General features: G+C 36.3%; 1 non-coding gene across 1 annotated transcript; it reads left to right on the forward strand.

Moving 5' to 3' along the window:
* Positions 1-9,554: 9,554 nt before the first annotated feature.
* Positions 9,555-9,658, forward strand: LOC111723269. The gene has a single exon (XR_002771845.1). It is a non-coding gene; the product is annotated as a U6 spliceosomal RNA (small nuclear RNA).
* Positions 9,659-15,397: the final 5,739 nt, after the last annotated feature.

Below are 15,397 nucleotides of genomic sequence, written 5' to 3' on the forward strand. Positions count from 1 at the left end.
ACCCCTGAGTCTTAGATGATATGGGTAAATCCCTAGACTCGTGCAACCTACCACAACTGAACCATGAAGAAACCTCAAACCTGAATAAACCACTAACAAGTAAGAAGATGGAAGCAGTAATAAAATGTCTCACTTTAATGAAAATCCTAGGACCTGATGGTTATGCTGCTAAATTCTACCATTTAAAGTAGAACCAATACTTCTCAAACCACATAATGAAGTTGAGGAGAAGGAATCCTCCCACACTCAATTTATAAGGCAATTATCACTCTGATACCCAAATCAGACAAAGACACAAACAAACAATAGGAAACAAACACAAACAAACACAAACAAAAATAGGGAAGTATAGGCTAATGATCTCTGATGAGCTTAGATAAACAAATCCTCAACAAAATAGGAGCAAACTGAATTCAGCAACACTTTTAAAAAGACTATCATGATCAAGTGGAATTCATCCCAGGGATGCAAGGATGGCTCAACATACCAAAAACAATCAATGTGATACATCATATTAACAGAACAAGGGACAAAATTCCATACGATCATTTCAATTGTTGCTGAAAAAACATCTGATAAAATTCATGTTGAAAACTGAACAAATTACATACAGAAAAAACTTACTTCAATGTGATAAAAATTGTATATGACAGACCCATAGCTAGTATCATACTAAATGGGGAAAAACTGAAAGTCTTTCTCCTAACATATGGAAAATACAAAAATACCCACTCCCAGCACTGTTATTCAAAATATACTGGAGCAATCAAATAAGAGAAAGAAAGAACATTCAAATTGGAAAGGAAGAATTCAAACTATCCTTGTTTGCAGATGATGTGAACTTAGATCTATAGAAACCTAAAGGTTCCATCCAAAAACTGTTTGAACTGAAACGAATCCAGTGAAGTTGCAAGATATGCATAATAATCAATAGTATTTTTGTTGTTTACTAATATCAAACAATCTGGAAAAGAAACTAAATTTACAATAGAAGCTAATTTACAATAGCTACAAATAAAATAAAATACCAAGGATAAACTTAATCTAAGCTGTGAAAGATGTCTAGAAAAGATTGAAAGAAATTGAAAAGTCTAGTTCTTATCTTAAACATTGTTATTGTTGTTAAATGTCAAGCCTTTTTAATTTTGTGAAGGCAAAAAGTGGAAACCTAATAAACAATGTATATGTAAAAATAAATAAATAAATAAATAAATAAATTGAAAAGGACACAAAAATGTGAGAAGATATCCATTGTGTATTGAAAGAATCGATATTCTTAAAATGTTCATACTACATAATGAAATCCACAGATTTAATGCAGTCCCTATCACATACTAATCATATTCTTTGCAGAAACAGAAGATATAATTATTAAATTTATGTAGAACAACAAAAGACCTAGAATAGCTAAACCCACCCTGGTGTGGACCAGCAAGGGACAAAAGAATGAAGGAATCACATTTCCTGACTTCAAATTATATGTCTGAGTTATAGTAACCAAAACAGCATTGTACTAAAACACAGAATGTCACATAGACCAGTGGAGCAAAATGGAGAACTCATAAATAAATCCACACATCTATAGCTAACTCATATTCATCAAAGTTTCCAAGAACAGTCAAAACAGTTGAGGAAAGAACATTCTCTTCAGCAAATTGTCCTGAGAATACTATGTAGTAGATCATAGTAGATCATCCACATGTGTAGAAAAATGAAGTTAGATCCCTATATCTTGTCACATACAAAATTAAAATCAAAATAGTTTAAATATAAGACCTGGAACTATGAAACTACTAAAAAGAATCTTTGGAGAAACACTTCAAGGACATTGGGCAGGCTAAAGATTTCTTGAATAATAACCTCATAAGGACAGGCAACCAAAGCAAAAATGGAGAAGTGAATTCATATCAAGGTGAAAAGCTTCTGCACAGAAAAGGAAACAATCAACAAGGTGAAGAGGCAATGCATATACTGAAAGAAACTATTTGTAACATCCTACCTGACAAGAGATTAATAACTAGAATATATAAAGAGTTGCAACAACTCAGTAGGAGGAAAATCAAATAATTTGATTTTAAAAATGGGCAATGGATTCAAACAGTCATTTCTTAAAAGAAGACATGCAGATGACCAACAGGGACATCAAAAATGCGCAACATCATTAGTGTCCAAAGTGACAGTTGCTGAGGACGTGGAGAAAGGAGAACCCTCGTACATTCCTGATGAGAATGTAAATTCCTGTAGCTACTATGGAGAACAGTATAGAGGCTTCTGAAAAAAAATAACAAAATCTATCTTATGATCTAACAATTCAACTTCTAGGTACATATCCAAAAGAAAAGAAATCAGTTTATAAAAGTAGTACTGTACTACTGGGTTTGTTGCAGTACTATTCACAATAGCCAAGATTTAGAATCAATCTAAGTTTCCATTAATGAACGAATGGTGTAGGGGATGCCAAGAGTCAGATGACCTCTGAGCAAGATGATCTGTAGCTGAGGGGTGTACCCTCGGGTAATTCGTCCTTAGGTGCTCCTTGTGGAGAAAGCCTGAGCCCATGGCGATCTTTATGCATGTAGTCATTGTTGAATACTCCCCTCACCTGTATTGTACTGTCTCAATAAAAGGCTAGTGCGGAGGTTGTTTAGGGCTTCCCTGCAAAGAAGGGTTAGCCCACCTCCCTCAAGCTTGTACTTCTAATCTGCATCATGCCTGGCTCCTTCCTGCGGTGATCAAGACCAGAGCCCCAGGGGCCCCAGGGGTTGCAACATTTGGCATAGTCAGCAAGATATAGCAGAACACAACAGGACACCAGGGATGTGGACCAAAGGGGAAAATGACACTTGGAGGAAAAGTGAAGTCTTTGGTAGACAGTGGGAGGAAGTCCAAAGGGAAACTCCGCACAGGGCAAGTGGGACCTTTGGCCAATCTAGAAGCTAGGGAACCTCACATGAAATAAGTGAGGTGTTTTTATCATTTGGGCCAGAATCAGGACCCACTGGTAAATGAAAGAAGTTAAAACAGTTTCTTTAATACTTTTGTCTCAAACTATTTTCGGAAAAACAGTATAATTCAATTCTATGCCATGGGAGCACTCTGCCAGCTTGGTTAAACCTGTGGTGCCTCAGTGTAAAACTGAGGAAATTAAACCAGACCAATGGATGATGATGGAGAATAATTAGATTATGAGTTAAACCACCTTTGTGCTAGGGAGCTCCATTTGAAAAAAGAGTCTAGAATCAATTAGCAAAAATTCTGCTGGAAAAGCAGTTTAAAGTAGGAAAAACTCTGCTACTGAGGAACTGTGAAGTGTGGTACCACTGAAGGACCGTGAGTAACAGAGCCTTTGAGAGGAACTGTGAAGTGCAGACCATTAGTCCATGAGTAACAGTCTTTTGAGGTCTGTGAAGGGTGGATATAGGACTGCGAGAGTAGCAAAACCTTTGGTATAGTGCGAGAAAAATCCTTGCTTGCAAAGGTTGCAAGGAAAGCATTATATTTTGTTTGTCCATTAAGTAAATATCAAAGGAAAGTTCATAAAGTTAAAGAAATGGTAAATTCTCTCAGCTAAGATTTCTCAGTTTGTTTTCTCAAATTAAAAAGACCTTTGAGGGAATTAGCATTACAATCACAGTTCTTCCCTAGCAGCAGCTAATAGTTTAAATCTGTATTGGGCTTTATGATTTAAAGAGCCCATACCTTGAATTCAGAACTTTGACAATTATCATATTTTGCCTAGCAAGAAAAGGGCTAGATAACCGGAAGAACTGCCCTTACCACATTAAAAATTATTTTATTTGTGTATAAAAAGGAGGGGAAAGGTAGCAGCCTTAATAAGTATATGATCACTAGAGCTCTTTTCACTTTCAATTTTCTGAATCTTAGCAATGATGAAAAGACAGCAGCAGAATACCATTGGACATCTCTCTTTCATTCACCATCCTCTTCAATACAACAACCCATTTTTTATAAAAAACCTGACATGTCAGAGTGGAAGCCTGGTTATGTACTGCAGTGGGATAGAGGTTTTGCCCATATTACTATAGAACATCAAGAGAAGGAGTGATTATCAGCCTGCTGGATTAAGCCTCAACATGAGCAGGAAACCTTGATAGCACCTTTACAAATTTGTTTTCACTAATTTTTCTTTTATTCAAAGGACCTTAGCCTAGGTAATTTTGTAATAGAGAAACCCTGGATCAATGTCCTCTGTGGGAATTCTAGCTGCCTCTCCCATATCACCGTCCATTATCAGCAGGAAGCAGTTAAGAGTGGTCAGTGTCCTTTTTCCCTAAGAGGAAGTTGAAGCTTCTATGCAGAATGGGAAGATTGATACAAGACTTTATTACTTGGAGCTGAATAATAAGCCCCAGGTAAGCTTAGTATGCATCTTCTGAACCTTGGGAGTTTATGACAACAAAGACCTTGAACAGCAGGCTTCGGGGTAATGGTTATACTGGTATCAGCCAAGGTAAAAGAATTTCGCTTGTTGGATTTATATCTGTTTCAGCTGGACACCTGATCTTTACTTAAAGTTATACTACTCTTTAGAAATGGTCTGAGTTTGGTATAGCCCTTTCCCCACCTACCATAACTTAGGGTAGTGGTTAATACATCCATAAAAGCATCATGGGCCCTATGGGTCAGCCTGTAGCACATAGTTTGGTGGCAGTTAGAAAATAGTTTCCCTGGCTCAGAGCCTGTGGCTCAAGCAGCTAAGGCGCCAGCCACATACACCTAAGGTGGCAGGTTCGAATCCAGCTGGGACCTGCCAAACAACAATAATGGCTGCAACCAAAAAATAGCCAGGTGTTGTGGCGGGTGCCTGTGGTCCCAGCTACTTGGGAGGCTGAGGCAGGAGACTCGCTTGAGCCCAGGAGTTGGAGGTTGCTGTGAGCAGTGAAGCCATGGCACTCTACCCAGGGGGACAGCTTGAGGCTCTGTCTCAAAAAAAAAAAAAAAAAAAAAAAAAAAAAAGAAAGAAAGAAAATAGTTTCCCTTATACCTGGATTAGTTCTGTTGGTGTATTTCTGTTATACTTATATGCCCTTTGTTTCTTTTACTTAGCAGAAAAGAAAGCTCCTTGGTGAGGAGAACAGCTAAATAACCAGCAACAGATTTTCTCCCTTGTCTATCCAGAAATATCTTTAATACACTAGAGGGGGGAAATGTTGGTGATGCCAAGAGTCAGACGACCTCTGAGCAAGATGATCTACAGCTGAGGGGTGGACCCTTGTATAATTTGTCTGCCGGTGCTCCTTGTGGAGAAAGCCCTAGCCCATGGCAATTTTTATGCACATAGTCATTGTTGAATACTCCCCTCACCTGTGTTGTGCTGGTCTCATAAAAGGCAAGTGTGGAGGTTGCTGGGGCTGCCCTGCAAAGAAGGTTTAGTCCGCCTCCCTCAAGCTTGTACTTCTAATCTGTGTCACGCCTGGTTCCTTCTTGTGGTGATTGAGACCAGGACCTCAGAAGCCCCAGGGGCCCCAGAGGTTGTGACAGAATGGATAACAAAAATGTGGTATATACACAACATTATTTAGCAAAAGAAAGACAGACAGACAGACAGAAAGAAAGAAAGAAAGAAAGAAAGAAAGAAATCCTATCATTTGCAATATCATGGATATAACCAAAGGCCACAATGTCAAGCAAAATAAACCAAGCACATAAAGACAAATTATGGATGCTCTCACTCATATGTGGGAGCTAAAAAATAGATAGATAGATAGAAAGAAGATAGATAGATAGGTAGGTATCTAGACATCAAGAGTGGAATGATACCTACCAGAGGCCAGTAAGGGTAGCAGGGAAGGGGTGATGAAGTCGAGATATTCCATGAGAGCTAAAATAGAGTTAAATAAAATGAACAGATCTAGTACTTGATAGCACAACAGGATGACTATAGTCAACAATAAATTATCATTTATTTTAAAATAAAAATTATATTCCTAACACAAATAAATAATAAATTCTTGTGACGATGGATATCCCAATTACCCTGACTTGACTATTACCTATTTTAAGCTTATACCAAAACACCTTGTGTACTCAATAAATATGTACAAATATTATGTACCCATAATAATTAAAAATGAAACAAAAATGGTTTTACCTTTTGGAAAATTATTGGACATTTTCTACTAAAGCTAAAAATATTCAAACTCTGTGATCCAGATATTTCACTACTAATGTACCATAAATTACACCAAGCTACGCTCCCAAACAAAACATCTAAGAAGATCATATGTCCAACAACCCCAAATTAGGAATTCCAAACTAGAAATACCCAGAATTCCCCTTAATTATCAAACAAATAAATTATGTTATATTTATAAAATGAAATATGGCATAGCAGTAGGAATGAATGTCCTATTGCTCCATGGAAAATGAATGAATTTCACAAATATAATATTGAGTGAAAAGCTTAATACAAAAAGGACATAGTATGTGACTGCAGTCATATACACTTAAAAACTGGCAAAATGCCTCTGCTGTATTAATCAGAGTCATCACTAATATATCTAAGGGTGTGGTACGTGAGAAGGTACATGACACAGGCTCCCGTAATAACAATACTATGATGTTTGATCTGAATGTCTGTTGCTGGGGTGTTATATTAGTTTTCTATTTCTGTGTAACAATATCCCACAAACTAAGTGCCTTGAAACCACATACATCTCTTATCAAATAGTTTCCATGAATCAGGAGACCAGGCATGGCTTAGCTAGGTTACTGGTAAAGTTTTTTTTTTTTCAGGTCTTGCTGCAAGCAATGCAGTGTCTGTGTTGCGTTTCTCTGTGTAGCCAGGAGCCTGGTCTCGGGTCACGTAGACATTGGCAGCATTCATTTCCTTGTAGGTGTAACACTCAGGTCTCTCTTTCTTTCTGAGGATCAGTTAGACTTAGCAAATGGAGACTGCTCACAATTCTCACAGGCCCTTTGAAGAATGTCTATTTGATTCTGTAAAGCATTAGAAAACTCTGCTTGCCTTCAGATCACTCAATTCCAAGAAGATCTGGAGTCTCCGTAGAGGGTCACTCGACTAGATTATCACACCTGGGACAATCCTCTCAAAGTCACTGATCTTGGGCTTTAATAATAATAGCTTTGCTACTTAAAATAATCTAATCACAGGAATGAATCACATTCACGTAGACAAGTCTTGTTCACATTCAAGGGAAAGCAAGTGGAGGGAGGATCCTGGGGGGCTGCCTATTATTCTGCCTGCCACATGTGTGTTCATTTTTGGATATTCAAGCTGGATGTTTATGATTGATGCACATTTCTGTACATAAGGTTAACCTAAAAATAAGTAGGAAGAAATAAAGGAAATAAACTAGTCAATTAAAACAAAGAAGATAAAAACTAAAGCCGGTATTACAGGTTAACTGTTAGTTTATATTCCTAGGACTAAACAAGAAATACTAGAGACTAGTGATACTGGAATCAAGAAAATATGAAGTGGTGCCAAGTTCCAGGATGACAGAACTTTGAGGCAATGTCTTATTACGAAGGGAAGCACAGTGTTTCCTTTATTTTAAAATAGGGAGCAAACCTAAGGCTTGAACTGAAAGGAAGTCATTGCCTCTACACTTGCTTAAATGAAGTATGCATACCAAGATCAAATATTAACTACTAGTATTCCCATAGAAAGTGAAAGAGCAGGGAGAATCCAGGAGGCAAATTAAAGTTAAGGTAGCATGTCAAGAAATGACTTTTAAGCCAGGCTCAGTGGCTCATGCCTATAATCCCAGCACTTTGGGAGGCTGAGATGGGCAGTTTACCTGAGCTCACAGGTTTGAGACTAGCCTGAGTTAGAGCAAGACAGCATCTATAAAAATGGCAGGGCACTGGTGCTTGGGAGTCTGAGGAAAGAGAATCACTTGAGCCCAAGAGATTGAAGTTGCTATGAGATATTACACCACAGCACTCTACGGGGAGTGACAAAGTGAGACTCTGTCTCAAAAACAAAAACAACAAAGAACTGACATTTAATTTCTCTAAATTAAACTGACAATCTTGGCAATGACAGATTCCATGAAGTGATAAAGGAATAAACTAAATAAATTCTATTGGTAATAGTTTCAGAGGAAGACAAAGATTTAGAAGCTCAGATGGTCATGCATAATCCTGGTATTTGAAAAATGCAAAGATTAAAAAAAAAGTGGAAAAGAAAAAGCTCTCCAACAATAGAAAATTGATACCTTAAACTACATACGAACATTGCATAGTAAATTTCAGAAAAGTCATTTTTGCAATCATCTAATAATTATCACGGAAACAGAGATAGTAGATATAGGTCATAGGTTTACAATTTTAATTATGAAAGGAAAAATAAATTGTGGAATGTATGAAAAAATATTTTGATATTTCTATGCTTTTTTAAAATGTTGTAAAATAATAGGTGAGTATAACTTAAAACACAAAATTTTAGTCATTGGAAGATAAATTGTGGTGAGCCCTTATAAATTGAGGGAAGAATGAGAAGAAAAAGTGATTCAGCAAACAGACTAACCAAACCCTGCCAATAGCCAATGAGGACAATTCTCTGGTTTAGGAAAGAACAGGAGAAGCAGGGGATATACAACTCCATCACTTAATCATTGAGAGTATTTCTATGCAACATTTGGGAGCACATGTATGAATTAGAATAGATAATTTTTTTATTCGTAGACATTTTCAAATTCAAAAATGCTTTCCTCATTTTAATATCTGGTCTTCTCCCAAAAGAGTGTTTGAAGTGAAGGAGTCATCTGGACACCTCCTGTTTTCCAAGTTACACAGATCAATTAAAAATATTTCTACAAGGCCTTATATCTCTCTGCAACAATTTAGTTCATTTTTCAATTTCTTGAAAGTGATCCTGTTTTTAATATTTTAACAGAAGAATGAACCATTGTCACTGTAATTTTCGAAGTTGATCTTTCTTGCTAATATTAGGTCACATTCTCACATATTCAGTAACCTGCACATATCATAAACCCACTCTTCACAAAAGGATTTCTCACTATATTTCAAAGGATGGCTTAAGAATTCCTTTGAAGAATAATGCAGTCTTTGATTGCTTTTAACTTTCCTTGAGCTTTACTTTATTCTTCTTTCTTTTCATACAAAAAAAAGGAGAGTGAATTGAATCCGAATATGTAACAGAAATCAGATATAGAATTTCATTTAAATTAGTGATGATATTATGGATTGTGCAGTAAATATGGTACTGAATATATGGATAAGAGTGATTAAGTGTCTAGCTAATCAAAGAATATATTAAATATTGCTTGGCTTATATTTGCCTAGGGAATTGCTGTAATTCTGAATGCTTTGCATACATAAGTATTAAAACTAAAGAACTTCCATCAAGGGCATTTAATAAATATCTACCTGGAAAAAGAATTCAAACCCAAGCAGTGTAGGTCAGCATAATTTTCAGTGTTTTCTAGTTTTCTAAAAATTATAATGATTTTAACTGAGCCAGTACTTTATGTAAGAAGAGCGTTCACAAAGAATACCATGTTTTCTGTACCCTTCATTTTGTCTGAAATCAAGAATAAAATCAGGTGCTCACTTTGGCAGCACATGTACTAAAATTGGAATGATATAGAGATTACCAGGGCCCCTGTGCAAGGATGACATGCAAATTCATGAAACATTCCATATTTTTTAAAAAAGAGAGAGAATAAAATCAGGAATGAACTTATGAATTGACCAGAAAATAAAAAGTAATAAGCTCTGCTCCTCAAATAAGAATCATTGTATTGATTAGCTATTTTTCATGAGTTATAAAACCTTTCATTCCTAGGTCATTTGTACAAGCATCATCAGGTTTGATTATGAGTAAAATTTGCTGTAATGTGATGGATATTCAATGACCCATGAGAATTTGCTAGTGTTCTGATTTTAAGTCCTCAAAAGAAAACTGTCATATCTTAAACTCATGCTTGTGAAAATTATTAATTTAATGCATTAGCCTTTACTAGTTTTTTTTTGAGCAAACTGTCTTCTCCAATAAGATAAGATCCAGAAGAAATTACAGAGATTTATGTACCTTCACATCTTATTTCATGAATAAACATATCATTCTATGATTTATCTTGATTTGAATAGTATTTAAAAGGGCCTTCTTATTTAAAAGCTAATCAAATGAAATGGGGCCAATGAATTATTAAAGGTCACTGGAAATCAAGAAAAGTGAAGAGGGGAGGGATAAAACTTTACCTGTTCAGTGTAATGCACACCATCCAGGTGATGTGCATACTAAAAGCCTCACCTTAAGCAATATAAAATGTATCTTTGTAACAAAATATTTTTACCCCTTAATACTTTGAAATAAAAAACAATAGATTGGTGTTTTCATTATTATTATTATAGTTTTTTTTGCATGCTAGGGTTAGAAGGTAGACTAGTGGGAAGCTTGCCATTTATTCTGCGCTAAAAGTACCAGGGCTAGCTAAACGTCTTGACATATCCATTTAACCTCTGCTTTGTATCTAAAAGCTGAACATTTATCAACCTCCACAGCCTCAGCTCTGTGAATAGCTTAAAGTGAGCATCTGTATTCAAGCATATGCTGTGGAGAACTGCTAAGATATTTTAGCCAGTTTGGTTCAGCAGCTGTTCTGTAAAAGTGAGATGAGTAATTTAATAAGCAACTCTCCTTGACTCTGCTACTCTTCCCCCAGTGCCTGCCAACCTCAGCCAGAAACGCAGCCTAAAAGGGGCTCACTGCTGGGTAGACATAAAGACAGGATAATGATTTATGCAGAGGACCATCTTCCCGGCGCTGACAAGTGCTTACTGTCCCACACAAGTCATCACTGCTGCTCTAAAGAGAACAGATGGCTTTCCGCACACCACTAACAAAGAAGGAATTCTGCACAGATAGCATGAAACTTCACTACTTTTCTGAACACATCTTGTCATAATGAAGCTATTAAAAAAAAAAAAAAAAAACTTGCCAAAATGCCCTTGCCAAAGTGCAACAAATGTGAACCTTGGCCTTGCTCCTAGCAAAACATAACATAGGGCAAAAAAAAATATTTTTAAATAGATGAGAATAAGTCACCATATTTGTCACGTCCTGTATTATGCCAAACAGATATTCACACAACATCAAACTAAAGCACCTGAGTGATGTATTTGTAAAACGGTAACTGAAGGTATCAGTGCACGGGAAATTTCTGCATTAAATAATGTGAGACCCACTGTTTCTTCATTCATAAAGTGGTTGAAATGTTGAAGGATTTAGCAAGAAATGGATATCAGTTGTATATTTCAGAAAATGCAAAGAGAAAATAATAGACAGTATCCTGATGGATAATAATCTTTTTCTTGATGTTCTATGGAATACAATTGCATGTAATGATTGTTCAGGGAGTAAACTCCCAAGAAGTGACCCAAAAGACTCCGATGTTACTATAGTATACCAATCTATTTTTATTATCTTATTGCCTTACAGCCTATTTAGTATATTGGACCTTGTATTCATAAATTTATAAATAAATAGTATATGTGACTATAATTCAGAAACCATGTTTGTTTACAATTGTATCCTAGAAAAATATGTATAGAAAACATAACCAATTTCAGACCAATTTAGCAAATCATCATTTCCATGAAAAATAAAGTACTAAATATATACATATTTCAACTTGAACTTCCAAAGTTTCTGTATTAAATTGTTAAATAGGAAATTGGGCATTATAGTCATGGGAAACTGTTGCATTTGCTGCATGTGCAATTACTGATGCCATTTCCTTGATTCCTAGTCACCCAACATGTAGTATATGGAACACTAGTTTTGGCGTCACTGAAGGTCTGTGTAGAAATACATATTCTCATGACTCAACCAATGCCTGCTAAGTCAGAATCTGCATTTTATTAAGATACCCAGATGATGTGCACGAACATTAAAATATCCTAAACATTGCTGTGGCTCATTGGTCTCAACCTTGACTCCAAGATAGAGAATTTGAGGAAATTTGAGAACCATGCTTGGGAACCATGCCCTGGCTGAGATGTTAGTGCGTCACATAGGTGGAAACAATAGAGGTGAGCCTCTGCTCCTTTTGAGAATCCAGGCTCGTATTTTTACCCTTAGGTACATGTGAGTCCATATGCAGGGAAGGAACAAAAAATGATAATCACTGGACATTAGCAATACATGTATTTAATGCTAACATTTCAAAAGCCAAACGGCTTTGTTGAAACTATGAGGCACTGTCTGTTTGTTTTGGGTCATGATCTCTTTTATTGAACAAAGACTCTGAATATACTCTCTTATTCCCTGCTTGATTAACAACAACAACCAAAAAAAGACATAATTTCAGATATCTGAGACACAAATTGATCTGTGCACAGTTGATTCTCTAGACCATGTCTTTATTAATCCATGAAAACATGTCTTGTTGAATATTTAAAATATTTTCATATCTTTTTGTCATTACTCATCTGTATGTCAATCTAGAGTAAATACACAGATGCCGTCTTCATGGGGCTGGCTGAGTAAGCCAGGCAGAAAACAAAGCAGAACAAAGTAGCACAAAGCCAAACCTCATAAACATCAAGAAATTGGAGAGAAATTATGAAATATATTCGAAAAATCTGAAATAATTGTTGCTTTTTAGCTGCAGAAACATTGTTCAGAAACATAACAGTGTGAACCAGGGTGCTTAATAAGATAAAAATGCCATCTGCTGTGAAAACAATGCCACAGTCATTGAAATCCAACTAGTATTGTTCATGCCGAATAAAATAAATTATAAATCTACTAAGTGATTGACATTCTGGAATGTCACTGTAAGTTACATTATATATATGAATTGACACATGAATATGATTGCATAGTGTGTGTGTATGCACGTATCTTCCACAACTGGGGCAAAATTTTATTTGTAACTTCAGATACACATGACATAATCCATTCTGTCTATAGTTTAGCCATTAATGTTTGTATACAGAGTGACCGTTGATTCTTTTCTCATTTCAATCACTGGCATATACAACTTCAAAATCCCTTTAGACCGAAGTTTATGCTAGTTGGACTTTTTCCTATGAAATGAAGAAGCTATTTTTAAGCACCTCTGCGCTGCTAAAATCTTCTGAGGTGGGGATTATTTTTAGTCCTGACAGCTGTAAAAGTCTTGGCATCACCTCTTCAATGTCGTAGTGGAGTGCCTGGTCACCTGTAGGCTTCCACCACCTGCTCTGCATTTCATATTAGCACCACTGTTCCATGGATGGCATTTCTCCCATTTCTGGGTCCTGTGCATTAGTTGGTAACTTAGTTTCTGGTCATAAATATAACCTTACCTGGTCTGATTGTTCTCTTCACGTACCTGAGCTGAGGAAGTACAGTCACATCTGAGTGGGTCTGAGTGGGCTAGGTCAGACAAATTGCTGACAAGGCCTTCCTAGTCCCTGCTCTAATACAAGTCATGTAGGAGCTGACAAAGCTTTCCAAGCCCAGACTTTATTTATTCCCCTGTCAGGAAGTGTTGATTTAGCACAGGGCCAAACTTTCTCATGTATCGTTAAATAGGTTTGAGTCACAAGATGGAGAGATGATGGATACTCAACTCCCAAAGCCAGGGTTTGGGTGATGTATTGGTGACAGAAAAGTCCCCGGGTGGTTAAAATTAAGTAACCCTTAAGTGGTGGACAGAAGTATAGGATCATGTTCATAAGGCTAAAAGACATGTGATGTATTGCTTTGCCCCAGTATAAAGGAGAGACTATTTGAATAAAGATTATTCTAAACCCTATCGTTGAAAAGATAGTATTGGTCAAAATAATGAACAAATAATGCAGAACTATCAACTCATTAGAATATGGTGGTGATAGTTATGGTATTTTTAACTTCAATTAAATTTATTTGATAGAGAAAATTTGTGGCAAGACTCCAACTTCCTCAAAGCTATTTTTTTTATTCTAGTTCACAGTATGTTTAGGGGCAAGACATTGTGTTTGGAGCAGAACAGACATATGCTAAATATTTACTGAATAATATGTCCCTAGGTATTAATTATTGTGATGGATTCTGTGTATACTTTAGCCTGGTCCTTTGACTAAAGCATTACACTCATTGATCATCTCCTGGACCTGCAGAGGACACAGGGAATTTAATTGTTGGCATTCTAGTAGATTGTCAGAGTTCAGTTGTGCTGAGAGTTTTATACCTGATCTCATCGCAAGTGACATGCAGGTTCTCAATTTACCCACCAAAGAAGAAGAAGAAGCAGGTACCTGAGTTCACCAACACCAGTGAATAAACTATCCGACTGGCAGGCTGCCCTTGACAAATTTTAATATTCATTGTTCGTTGAGGCAAATGCCAATATTTTTTATATTGGTAACGGTGATGTTTAACTTTGTGTGTCAACTTGACTGGACCATACTATGTGCCTGGGTATTTGATTAAATATCATTCTGTGTGTGTCTGTGAGGATATTTCTGGATGAGATTAACATTTGAATTGTTCAACTGAGTAAAGGACATTGCTGTCCCAGTGCAGGTGGGATTTAGCCAATCCATTGAAAGTCTATATACACTAACAGGCTGACGAAGGTGAGCTTCTGCATAGCAAAGGAAATAATCAACAGAGTTAATAGAATGGCAGAGAATACTCCTAAGGCATACATCCAGTAAAGGGCTAATATCCAATGAGCTCCAATAAATCAGCAAAGAAAAAAACAAACTACCTATTAACAAGTGGGCAAAAAACATGAGCAGAAGTTTCTCAGAAAATGGACAAATGGATAAAAAACATATGAAAACATGCTGAACATCACTAATCTCCAGGAAAACACATTAAAACCACAATCAGATATCCCCTTTCTTCAGAATGATCACTATTAAAAAGTCAAAAACAATAGATGCAGAGAGAAAGGAATGCCTATACACTATTGAGGGACTGAAAGTTAGTGCAACCTTTATGGAAAACAGTATGAAGATTTCTCCAAGAAATAAATATAGACTTTTCATTCCACTACTGCTTATCTACCTGAAGGAGAAAGAGTCATTTTATCCAAAGACACCTGCATGCAAATGTTTATCGCAATACAATTCACAATTACAAAGCTGTGGAAATCACCTAAGTGCCCATTAAACCATCAATCATAAATGTATTAAGAAAATATTATAGATAGATAGATAATAGATAGGTAGACAGATAGAACTGGGGACTATTACCCTAAGTGAAGTATCCCACTAATGGAAAAATAAACAGCACATATACTCTGTAATAATTGGGAGCTAGTTGAAGGGCACACATGGGCACAAAGTCATGTACATATATCACTGGAAATTAAGAAGGGGAAGGGGAAAGAGGGAAGGTCTTAAAACCTATCTTTTGGGTACACTGAACACTATTCACACTAAAAGCCCTGACTTAAGCATTATAAAA

This window comes from Otolemur garnettii, unplaced genomic scaffold (assembly GCF_000181295.1).
Source record: "Otolemur garnettii isolate 467f Iridium unplaced genomic scaffold, OtoGar3 scaffold00009, whole genome shotgun sequence".
NCBI classification, from domain to species: Eukaryota; Metazoa; Chordata; class Mammalia; order Primates; family Galagidae; genus Otolemur; species Otolemur garnettii.